Here is a 12532-nt window from a genome sequence, read left to right as displayed (position 1 = left end):
TTAAAAAAGCAACACACCGTACCCTTCTTATGGAATAAGACCAATAGTGCTTAGTCTTTCCATGTTAAGGTAAGATGACCCAGTGCCCGTCGGTTCCAAGAATAAATGTTTTGTAGTGAGTCACAAGTCTTTAAAGTGAAGAAACAAGTACTTGCAAGGCCCACATATGAGTAAACAGTTCCAGTGATGAAAGAACAAGTTAAGTGTGAAAGATTAGGCGTCCTTTCCCAATCCCATCACTCTAGTACAGTGGTCTTGAAACCTTTTCATACTGAGCCCCTCCCCACACTCCTTTAGTAAAACTATTGTTTCTGGCCCCTATAAGAAGATTTTTTTACTGCTTATAGTTTCCATTAAAAGCAGTCCCCTTATCCTATTTTCTATTAAACCAGTCATTTTAATCCTTTTTTAAAGATGCTGGGGCACCCCTTGGACATCCTTCGCACCACCCCCCCCAGGGGCCATCCCCCAGTTTGAAGACCGCTGCTCTGAAGGCCAGTGGAGTAGCCTTTGCCAGAACTACACCAATCATATCGGGCAAGGAAGAGGTAGGGTGATTACCTTTCATCCCTTAATCCCTGTTATGGGTGTGTGCGGTGTATAATTCCTATGCAAGCTTGTCCCTCTTATTCCAATTAAGCTAAGAACCACCACTAGAGTTAATAAATTCACTGCGATTGCTTAATTAGGTTGCAGAGGGTCCAGGTGTCGTGGATGCAGTTGTCACTCTCAGTCTCTGGATTGGGCCCGGCTAAGTGGGGGTTCCTAGGACTGATTAACAGTCCGTTGTTAGCATCCTGGTCTGCTCACCGGTGCCGGTATGCACGTGTGGCCAGACCAGACGTACATACCGCCACCCCCGAGCAAACTCGTAATGTGGCGGCCCGGTATGAACGGTGCCGGTACCTTACCGACACCATTCATACCGCGGCCGCCAGGGTCGTAATGAGGCCCATTGTCTTAGTTAGGTCCGATACATTTAGATGCCCACATATAGCAACACAGAAAGAGCAACACGTGTGTTAATGTTCCAGTTGCAGAGGTTATAGATAGGGCACCTTTATAGGCGGGTGTTTAGTTGTTGTATTATCAGTATGTAGTGATGTGCGATATGGGGGAAGAAGCAGACGTAGGTGGAAGATGGAGTCAGTAGGTTAGTGTGGCAGAAACGAGGTCAGTGTGGTAAAAGTGACAGGAGTAACGCCATTTTGGATGTTAAGGCCTAGCACATGATGAACAGATGAGAATGCAGGACTTAGTGTGGATCTGCTGCTCGGTAAGTCCAGCTCCAAAAACAAAGCCCTTTTTCCATTCCCCCAGCAGAGAAGCCGAGGTCAGAGGCATTGATTGTACGCAGATAAGCACTAATTGTATCCAACTGCAGGGCCTGGATGTGATGGGAACGGAATGTTAGTTGGTAAAAGAGCAGTACGGGATGTGCCCTTTGAAGGACAAATTCATGGGAATAGTGCACGTGGCTGTGTAATGCCAACAAGCCAGCCGATGATTTAGAACACTACTGCCCTCACCCTGGGACGGAGACCCTATATGAATTACACCTAGACACACAACTTAAGCAAACAAACCCTTGAAATTCAGACTCGAGAACGGTGGTAGCCACTGAGTGTGGTGGGATTATGTTGTACTCATTATTAATTATAGTATTGTTAATTTGGGTTTTTTCCGCTATATAAGGTGTAAGGGTTTGAGATAAGACAAGCTCTGTGTCAGATTCGTTCTATGGAACTGTCTGAGACCCTTTTGCATATAATAAACCTTGTTTTTCCATGCAATGAGGTGCAGTGATTATATTGGTCATCTGGATTGGTTTTATTCTATGTTTTCTGTCTGCCATCCTTTCAAAGGCGTGGGGTTTGTACGATCCAAACATTCCAAAATATCATATTCAGATGGATAAACCGCCTATCCAAACATCATGGTCACTTAGCAAAAAGCATCAAAAAAGTAACTGAGCCTTAAAAAAATATAGGGCCTCATTAGGACCCTGGCGGAGAGGGTATTACGCCAGCGTAGTGCATGGCGTACCTCTCCGCCATACTACGAGTTCCCGTAGCGCCATGGAGGTTTTCTCCGCCTGGTTTTACCAGCCGGAGAAAACCATGGCGCTACGGGACCTCGTTGTTAATTACGCCACCGTATTTTACGGTGGCGTAATTAACTCCTTCCCCACTCCCATTATACCCTATGGGGCAAAAATGGGAATGGGGAAGGGCAGAATGGGGATTGGGGATTTACCGCTCCGCCGAGGTCGGAATGGGGCGGTAAATCCGCCAACCCCCATGGCGCTATCGGCGGCTTTCCGCCATGCTTCGCGGTGCATTTAGCACCGCGAAGTCCGCCTGGGTCGTAATGAGGCCCATAGTGTCAATTGGAATTGACCAAGATGCAAACATAAGCCAAATCTGAATACAATTGTTCCATAAGTAGTGAGCGGATTACCATAGGTAGGATTACTTCCCTGTGTAGCTCAGACAAATATAGTAGTTCTCGCAAAAAGAAAAGCTTTGAGTCTCTAGAGCCCAAACATTCAATTCCAAAAGCTTCAAAATCCAAGCAGAATAAAGATGTGAATATTAACCCCTCCCCTATGGCCATAATGGAGGAAGTTGTTCCAGCTCGATGCTCGTCCTCCAGAGCTGCTCTCCAGCCAGATGGCATTTGTTCAGGATTCACAAACAGCACTGCCTGCCTCCTCCTAGAAACTGGCTTTTTATAGCTTTAGCACACTTGTTTACCAAAAGCCTGAAGCTTTTTTGTCAATAAAAGCCAAAAGGTTTTATATGTCTTAAAGCCTGATGCTCTTTTTTTTCTCCATGCCCATCAGTTGTAACACCTTACCTGAGGTCCTGCAGGGTTGGCACAGGTTTCCCAGGGAAAGCAGAGACACAAGTGATGATAGCACACAGACGCCAAAGGGGGACTGGATAGCAGCACTGGAATGAAACGGCCCCTCCACCCAGGTCCCCCAAAAGAAATGGGTTTCTTTGTGCTGAACCTTCTTGTGGCAGAATCAACCCGTCATGTAGTCTGTAATCCCTGGTTGCGAATTGCACTGCCTGCATGGAGGAGAGAGAGAGGTAAAAGCAATGAGTGTGTAACCTAGGCTCCCTCCCCTCCTTTCCCTGGTTTCTTTTCCCTCCCATCACTGATCTTTGCCTGGTGGTTTTGCAAGAGGCTTACAGCGTGGTTTGATAGGTTATTGAGGAAACGTTCTCTGGTTGCGTACAAGCGGGCCTGCCGCGATGTTAGTGCCACTCTTCATTAGTTTTGCTATATCGACACCCTTGCATAAGCTCACTGTTTCTTCACACCAAGCATTTTTTAACAGACAAAGTATTCGCGTAAATGTCGAATGCACTTCTGGCAGTGAACAGGTCTCCAGCGTAGTTTTACAGATAAGAAGGTAGTGCACAAGTGTCCAAAGCACTCCAGCACACAACAGGTCTTTCAGATATTACAATGGATTCAACTTGCATGCACTTGCGGCTCCGTAGCACTTATCTGCTTCTTTCCTTCTTTCAGGTCCGGAAACTGTGCAGAGGGCAGGGGTTCATCCTGAAGCCAGACGGTAGTCCAATGAATGAAAAACGTCCAGGAAGAAACAAGTAGGCAACAACGTAGGAAGAAAGCACGCCACCTAGACCGGGTTGCTAACAGGTAAGCATTACTCACTTGAACTGCGAACATCGAGCACGGATGTTAGGGAGGAGTCTCAAAATGTGCTAATTTCCCTTACCTTGTGAGACTCCCAGCAACTTTGCTGGATTTCTAGGATTTGATTTTTTTTACCTGGGAAGAGTGTGACCCTTTTTTCCCACTCTTCCATGTATTTTGTGTGTGGTTTACCTTTGTGTTCTTTGGTTATGGAGTTTTAAAACAACTCCATAGGTATCATCTTTTTCTGTGTGTCACACAGCACCTTCAGTGCAGTGACACAGGGATGTCTTTCAGACTTCCTAAGGTTTAAATACCTTCTCTGGGACTGACTACTGTCTCGCAGAGCATGTAAAGTTAAATTGTCTTAACTAGTCTCTTTAAATTTACAGACCAAGCCCACACTATCTACCAATAGAGTGCTGGAGGGGTTGCCTAGCTTCCCCTGAGTCAAAACATTCATGTAACAGTCAAATGTTACCATTTCCTACTTTAAATGGCTGGTGGCAGTGGTTTAGATCAACTACCGTGATTTTTCCCGACCGCTAACAATGGTAGCTAAAAATCGGGTCAGCCATGTTTTTCAATATGGCGCCCCAGACCTGTCTGTAAAAACAGACTCTGGTCATCTGTTTTCGCCATTTCTTTTAAGAAAAGTCCTTCTTGTGTTTTTCTCTGCGCACCACACCAGGTTTGGTCCCTTTGTTCGTTGGCCTTTGGCAGGCTTCAGTGCTGAAGCCCTCCTCTGGCAACTGAGTGTCTGGGCTGGACAGAATGTGAGGGAGGTGCCCGAAACTCCCTGTGCTTAGTCTCCTAGGAGACCTGAATGCACTCTGGCATGATTGGCCGGCTGACTGTCCGTCTAGGACAGCCACCCTGCTGTGTGAGTGACAGCCAGACATGAAAGAATGGTGGAAAACTGTTTAAAAGCAGGAAAATACAAAAAGGATGGATAAACACCCAAAAAAATCCAGGACAGTGCGCCTTATAAGGTTTGTGAAGTGTATATTTAATTCAATCATAAATGAGCCCTTGTAGATAAGGTTTGAGAAGTGTATATTTAATTCAATCATAAATGAGCCCTTGTAGATAACACGTGTTTCCGCCACTTTGGCCTTTCTCAAATCTGGGCTGATATTAACAGACTGTTCGGAATTGAAAAATATATGTGAGAACATGTATTACATCATACATTAGGAGCAAACAATAATCATACAAATTGACCATTTGGTCACATAAAAGTCATGGATTTCAATATGTCAACATAAAGCATAATTATATGATCAAATGTAAATATAAGTAAGCAAGAAGAGAGTTTAAAAGCAGGTCTCTGGGACTTGGAAAGATACAGCTTTGCTTCAGTAACAAGGTACTGTGCAAACGCGGTCCGGAAATCTTTTCGCCCATTGCGAAAGTTCTTTGAAACTTTCTCAAGTTCGAAGGCTTGTCATTCCCTAAACATTCGTCAAATTCTTCGCCTCGCCAAATTCTTCTAAACTCTGTGGAAAAGACTTGACCGTTTACTACCAGAACTGTGCTTTCCAATACAAAGACTCTGAACCATTGACTTTGGCCCAGGCCTATGAGATTAATTGCTGGTTGTAGTTAACTGAAACCCTTTGCCCTGCCTATGAATGTATTTGGTCTGTCTATTCTTATAACCTTGTCTGTTTACCCCTTTTTAAAGTATCTGAAGTGCCATTTTGCTCCCACTTCAGGGGAGCTAAACTTGTTCATTCACTTACCGGTTGTATATTTGTGGTTTATTAGTGTGTGATATTGAGCTGCTCTTGCTAGTATAATGTTTTCAAACTGAGTAAATAAATGTATATTCTTTTACCAAGAAATCTTGAGTAAGTGTTTGTTTGAATCACTGTATTAGTTGGTCCTTTGTGTAACTTGTTCTACTGCTCACTTAAACTCTTGAGATAATCTGGCTGCTCAGCCATCGCTACCACATTACTGTGTAGTACAGACTTGTACCAAAGGTGACATTGTGCTTACACTTGTAGTCTCAATTGTGTGTAGTGTTCCCAAAGGGTACTGCACATGATTCTGCTTAACAACGGATTGCAGAGTGGCATGGCCTTTATAGACTTTGTTTCCCAAGATGATGGGCGGCTCCGCATTCTGAAAAAAAGGTAGTTTGATCTCTGTGCTCAGACCGCAGCATTCCAAGACAAACCACGCACACAGAGCCTCTTTGCCTCCAGGAGTGGTATGGCTTAATACATACACAATAGGGCTTCCTTTGTGAGTTAGGAGTGTACTGTGCCTGCCCTTCCTGGAGTTTTATGTCGGCTGGGGGTCAGTGTTACGGAGAACCTGTCCCTCTTTTGCTGCTCAATCCTGACATCAGTCAACAATCTCACCTCATATCCGGCCTAGTCCAGAAGCCTGGTAGTCCATTGTAGTCTTTCAGGACTTAATTATTGTTATCACAAACATTGGATACTATTAACGAAAACAAAAATAACTATTGAACTATTGGAACACATCCCAGACCATTGCGTTGCTGCCCAGAAGCTACACTAGCCATTGTGTACCTGGTTGTTCCAAAACTACTGATTAGCCTGGCACACAACCCAGACTTCCACAGTAAATAATAACGGGCCTCATCACGATTTGGGCAGTAGCCTTTAAATGCAGTGGTAAGGGAATTTGCACCGGCAATACCGCTCTGCCGGATCACAAGTCAGAGCTAGTTCCTCCAGCCACAAAACAAACTGGTGCTATTACAGCCAGCGCTAATAGCCCTGACAACACAAAGTGCAATTACAGCCATATCAAGTCCATGTACGGTGGTATTGGCGCCGAAAACCAGTGCTAATACAGCTGAGATTTATATCCAGCCTCCAGCTGGAGGTAAAAGAACACAGGTGTCAGAAATGAAGCCACAGGTGCATCCAATGCACTCCAGAGGGCTACATAAGGCACACCCCTACCCCAAACACTGTTTCCAACACCATGCTGCTATTATTTGCTGCAAGCTCCTCTCTTTCTACACTCCCTTCCGCTCCCTTCGTTCAGCCAATCACTTCCTTATGACTGTGCCTCAGTCCCCTTGTGCCCCCTCTCGTTTCCGCTCCTTCCAGCTCCTAGCTCCCCTGCACTGGAACTCCCTACCTCTCTCAATTCGTTCTATTCCTTCTTTCTCCTCATTTCGCACCTCCCTTAAATCTCTCCTCCTCCACCCCCACCTTGAAACTCCCTCCCCTTCTTGCTACCCCTCCTTTCTTTCTCCTTCCCTTGATTCCCTCCCCCACTCCCTACTACCCCACTCTCACCCTTTCCCCTCTCTCCTCCTTCTCCTCCCCTCCCCTCCTCTCCCTCACATTCCCACTGCTTTTCTCTCCCTATTCCCTCCAGTTTAATTGCCCTTCTTACTGGTTTATTGATTGATTGATTCATACTGTAATTTGCTTCTACTGTTATATTGTTTATGCTTTTGTATCAAGTTGTTCAATTGTGCAGCACTTTGGCGTAAAGCGATATATAAACTAATAAATACAAATACAAATACAATCTGGAACAGCCAGCTGCTTCGTGCTGTGTCTGAATCTTGAGATGCTAGACAACCAGGCCAGGGCACAGTGAGCACAGGGGGGGATAGGAGGAGAACTTTCCAAGCTAGGCGAGCACCCATCCCCAGGGTTAAGTCATTACTCTGGGACCTCACTGACACCCAGTTGGTCACCCTGTACCGCCTAAACAGGGAGACCATCACCAAACTGCTAGCCACAATCCAGGAGGACATTGGGAGCAGTATCAACATCCGCACAGCTGCGCCCCCACTGGTCAAGCTGGTTCCATGGTCCTACACTACAGCACACTGCCAGGACACATGGAGAGGCACAGAGGACAACGGACATGGATATTGGGTGAGTAAAATCGGCTCCACATATGCAAAGTGAAGCACCGGATGAAAAATTGGGGGGGGTTAACACTGACGCAAAGCATGGCATGGCATGGCAAGTGAATGCACTAGCAGCACCCAACAAGCACCCACACCAACAACAGGGGATAGCAAAGGGCGCATTCACACGTTGGACATACCTGGACACACACGCTGGCGTAAACATACTGCAGCAATTAAAACAACACACATGACCTCATGTACCACAACCACACTACGGCACCCAATAGCAGGCTAGCCAGTGCCACAGCCATGTGCCCATGTGCATCCACCTGGGTATGTTGACACACTGCCCCTAGACTAGTAGGGAAGGACACAAACCAACCCAGCATGTCCCATGCATGAGAGCAGCACACAGCCACCAGGGACACACCACTGAACAACCTCCACAACGACACAGGGTGCGCATGTGCAGGCAAAGGAATTGACAAAGGCGGCACAGACATCACACATACACCTGGCATGGGTGGCATGAACACATGCATGTGCACGATGACCATTGCCCCAATACTGCATGAGGCTTCCCCCAAGTATGACATTGTGACTATTGTCTGTGCATCACCTCATTCAGGTGACTGCAGATGTCCCCAGCTGGTGTGACTGATGCCCCCTGTGTATGACCCATGCACACCATACGAGACCACCTACAACCATGCCCACAGTCGGACCGTGTGTGCATTGAGCGCACCTTCAGACTCCTCAAGGCACGGCGGAGCCCTAATGTACACCCCGGACAAAGTTGGAAAAACTGTGCTAGTGTGCGCAATGCTGCATAACATTTGTCTGAGGAGGAATGTGCCACTACCCCAGACGCGGACATGCCACACCCAGAGGAAGATTCAGATGAACTGCATGAGGCAGGAGGCAGGAGCCAGACCAGCCACTCAAAGGGATGACGAGAGGGATGGCAGACTTGCACGCAGGCACTAATAGACAATTTCTTCTAGAGCACTACCCTGTCTCAAGCCATTTCCAACACTGTGAATACATTGCACATGAACACAATCAGGAATGTTCTCGCATTTATGAAGTTGAACAGTTTTAATGAATTATTGTGCACCAACTATCCCAACTCCCATCACCAACTCCCCAGCACTCAATCACTCTTCCCCCCCTTCCACCACCAACTCAACGGCATGGCCACTCGGGGCAATTGGTGTCATGTCATTGACTATGCCCGTGGCCTCTCTGTCACGATTCACTGTTGCCCCAAGACAACACTAGGGGACTCAATGACCTCCATCTCCCTCTGTCTCTGCTTCATGTCCCCCAACCTCTGCAGCAACATGCTGAGTGTAGGTGAAGGCTGCGCTGGGGAGGGGGCGCGCTAAAGGCGTGGGCAGTTGCCAGGGGAGCCATATGATGGTGTGTCAGTGTCTGGCTTGGGTGTATGCATGCACCGATGGTGCGGTGGGCTCTCAGGAGTCTGTCCACACTGTTGCCGGCATGGTGGGCTCTTATGGGGTCTGTCCACGCTGTTGCCGGCGGGGTTGGCTCTCGGGTGTAGTAAGACGTGGCCGCCAGAGACTGCAGCCAGCGTTTGCTGGCACTTTGCATGTGTTGTGACCAGGATGCTGTCTCCCTGTGTTTCCACGGTCACGTGGCCTCTGTGGCGGAGCCCATAGCTGCAGGAGTGGGTGCAGCTGGGTTTACTGTGCTCCTGGTGGACTGTGGGTGGGAGGTGGGCCGGGTGCTGCTGTGATTCATTGTGTCATGGCGGGACATGCGCCTTTGCGTGGCCTGCCTGCCTCTTTGTGGGGTGGTGTTGGTGGTGGTGGTGGTAGTATTGGCGGTTCCTGAGTGCCGAGACGTCCCACTCCCAGATGGGCCTGCCAACTCATCATCCTAAAATGCCTCTGGTATTGCTTGAGTGCCTGTCGGGAACATAGGAGATGTCGTCAGGCTTCATTGCCCACGTGTTTTGGCATGCAAGACATATATCTCTGAAAGACACAGGGGACCCTCCACTCTGGACTAGGGTATTAGTATTACTAATTAGCTCAGAAAAGAAGTCCAGAGGATACCATTTTTTTAAACAAGATATCAAAAGGAGTTTAATATGCCTGATACATTATTTCAAAATATGAATTAATCATGATTTAATCCGCACTACAGACATTGTTTACATACCAGGAAAATTTAGAATATGCCCTTCAATACAATTCATCCAAATGGCAATCAACCATATACTCATTCGTCCACACACAACCATCATACATCCATAGACAAATACCAAATAAGAATATATATATATGATAAAACCTGTAAAAAGGCATGGCTAGCAGTTTTTTGTTTTTGAATTTTTAAAGTGCAATTAATGTACATGACCACTGTAATTGAAAAAGTGATCTGATCTTAGGGTGGGTCAGGTAGATGTCCAACACGACCGCATCCCCGATTTCTCTGGGACATTTATTACATGGTGCTGAGTAGGACCCCCAGACAATTGGGCTGGTGGGCATGGTTGTTCAGGGGTGTTCACAATGATGGGGACGGATGCGGATATGGGTGTTTGTCACATGGGCAATTGGCTGTTGGCCTGTGTGTGGGAATGGCAAGGGGGTCCGTGCTGGGCAGCTGTTGTCTGGCATGCACGCTTCTGGTCCACATTCACGCAGGCCCCCTTCACAGGTGCCACTCAAATTGGGGGGCAGGGGGTTGGCATACTCAGGGGGTAAGTACTGCATGGCACTTTGATGGGTCCCTTCGCTCCCCTCCCCACTTCTGAGACTTTCATGGCTGTTGTGATAGTTGGTGGATGTGGTACCCACTCACTGCACCCTGTCGCCATTCTTGGCTCCTGATTCTATCGACTAGGCTGTCATTGATGCATGCACATGTGCCGGGGGGGGGGGGGCGGTTGACTCACCTCACGCCTCCTGGCTGCTGGCACCCGCCTATGCACCTCTAACTCCCGTGATGCCTTCCATGTCCAGCACCATAGCATGACTTGAGGAGGTACTTCCCATGCAGAAAAGCTGAACCTAAAGTGCATTCTTGTGCCTGGAGGGGAAGAACTTCAATGCCAAAGTAGCATGCATTTACTCATCTGAAGGACCTACTCTCCGTCTTGGTTTCAGGAAAGCATGCAAGAGAAATGCAGAGCAAGACAGTGGGCCTCATTCCGAGTATGGCGGTAAGGGATAGCGGCCACCGGTAACAAGACCGGTGGCGGTGATCCCTTACCGCCATACTCCGAGTTCCCTTTGCGCCCTCGCCCTTAACGCCTGCTTTGAGCAGGTGTTAAAGTCGAGGGCGCAAAGGGGCCTCCAAGCAAATAACGGTGACCGTAATGAACGGTCACCGTTATTTGCATCTTCCCCATTCCCATTGAGCCCTATGGGGGCTCATTTGGGAATGGGGAAGAGCCTTGGTGAATGGGGAATTACCGCCCCGCCAACCTTGGAATGGGGCGGTAATTCCGCCATCCACCAAGGCGCTGCCGGTCCGGGTACGGCGTCAACCAAGGCGTTAATAGCGCCATTGGTTAGCGCCGTACTCGGAATGAGGCCCAGTGCCACTGCTCTCCCTAAGCACGCAACAAACACAGGCTTCCAAGCCTCTGCCCACCAAAAGGACACATGGCTACTTCTTACCAGCAGAAAGCTGTCCTCTGTCCCCCATCTTCAGTTAGACCTGCATTGCCATGTTTTTATTTGTTGTTCATCCTTATATTTTCCAGCATGGGGTCTGGCATGGATTCACATGCTCATGAATGTAATCCCTTACCACCCTATTCCGAGGTCCCTTAGCGGGTCCCTTCCTTAACGCCTGGTTTTACCAGGGCATGCTCTAAAACAGATCAACAGACATAATGTTATTGAGACTACTAATGTACACCCAAAAACAAAAATCCAACAATTCCGTATTTCAACCATTCATTAACAATATGCATACCTGCTTAACTAGAGTCTGGATCTACTGACTTCCTCAGCCTCATATGAATAGCCATCAAACACCAAATCATATTGCGTTAATTTAACCGACGACAACAGCGGCATCTCTCCGCCTCCAAGGGCTTCACCCCCGGACAAAGTGGGCTCTTTCCACTCCATGCTCACCCGCGCATTGGAATTCTTCCAGCTCACGCCAGATTAGACGAAGAAGGAGGGTTTCCTTTATCAATGCCGGGAAGCAAAAAGGAAGACCATTCTAGTGGTGCCCCTCCTGGATAAAGTCTGGGATGAGGGTCTGGCGCTGCTGAAGAACCCCGCCTCAGCCCCGGCGAAGAAAGACCGGCTGTATAAGAAATTCTGTATAAGAAATACTGTATGCTCGAAGTGTCTCTGGTCACAGCAGACACAGCAGGCTTCTCTCAGGGTTGCTCTGTTTGCATTTGCCAAGTTCAGCATCCTGTGTTTAGTTCAATATTCACTTCAACACACTTTCTTGAGGCTCTTACTCACGTTCCACCTTTCTTTCGTGCCCTCCCTTTGCTAGTGTCTGTTTTGCGCCCACTTTGTTTTCACACAGCTCTCCTGCCATCATGGACCCCTTCAATGATCTCTATTTCGCTCGCACTTCAGTTGCGCACAGATCCCCTGCCCTTGAAGTGCTTCTTTCACTTCAAACTTTCGAATGCGTATAACTTTATACGGGACCACTCTGACATTGTATCCTTCAATAATCTCTTTAGCATTGTTTTCTTGTTAATGGTATTCCTTTAGCATTGCTCCCTCGTTAAACCGATACCGGATCGTTTCGACAACGAGGGTTCTTTCGCTCGCGACCACTCCGATACAATGTATGCAGTCTTTCTCTCTTGCTACGGGGTTTCTCGCATTCAGAAACTCGCTGGTCATGGATTCAGCTTTCCTTGTTAACGGTTCTCGCGTCTGAGGTCAGAGTCTCACAATATGCCCCTCAGACCCACCTCAACTTCATTCTCTACCCAGGGGAACAAGCATCTTTCTGGCCACACAAGCTAAGGGATCAGCACGC

The 12532-nt window shown here is 47.7% G+C and overlaps 1 pseudogene; it reads left to right on the top strand.

Moving 5' to 3' along the window:
• LOC138498082 (zinc finger protein 268-like) overlaps nucleotides 1-12532 on the top strand; it is a 110380-nt pseudogene that overhangs the window by 23847 nt on the left and 74001 nt on the right.

Source organism: Ambystoma mexicanum, chromosome 5q (assembly GCF_040938575.1).
Source record: "Ambystoma mexicanum isolate Mex_15411 chromosome 5q, UKY_AmexF1_1, whole genome shotgun sequence".
Classification (NCBI taxonomy): Eukaryota; Metazoa; Chordata; class Amphibia; order Caudata; family Ambystomatidae; genus Ambystoma; species Ambystoma mexicanum.
This window is presented reverse-complemented; position numbering and strand designations above follow the sequence as displayed.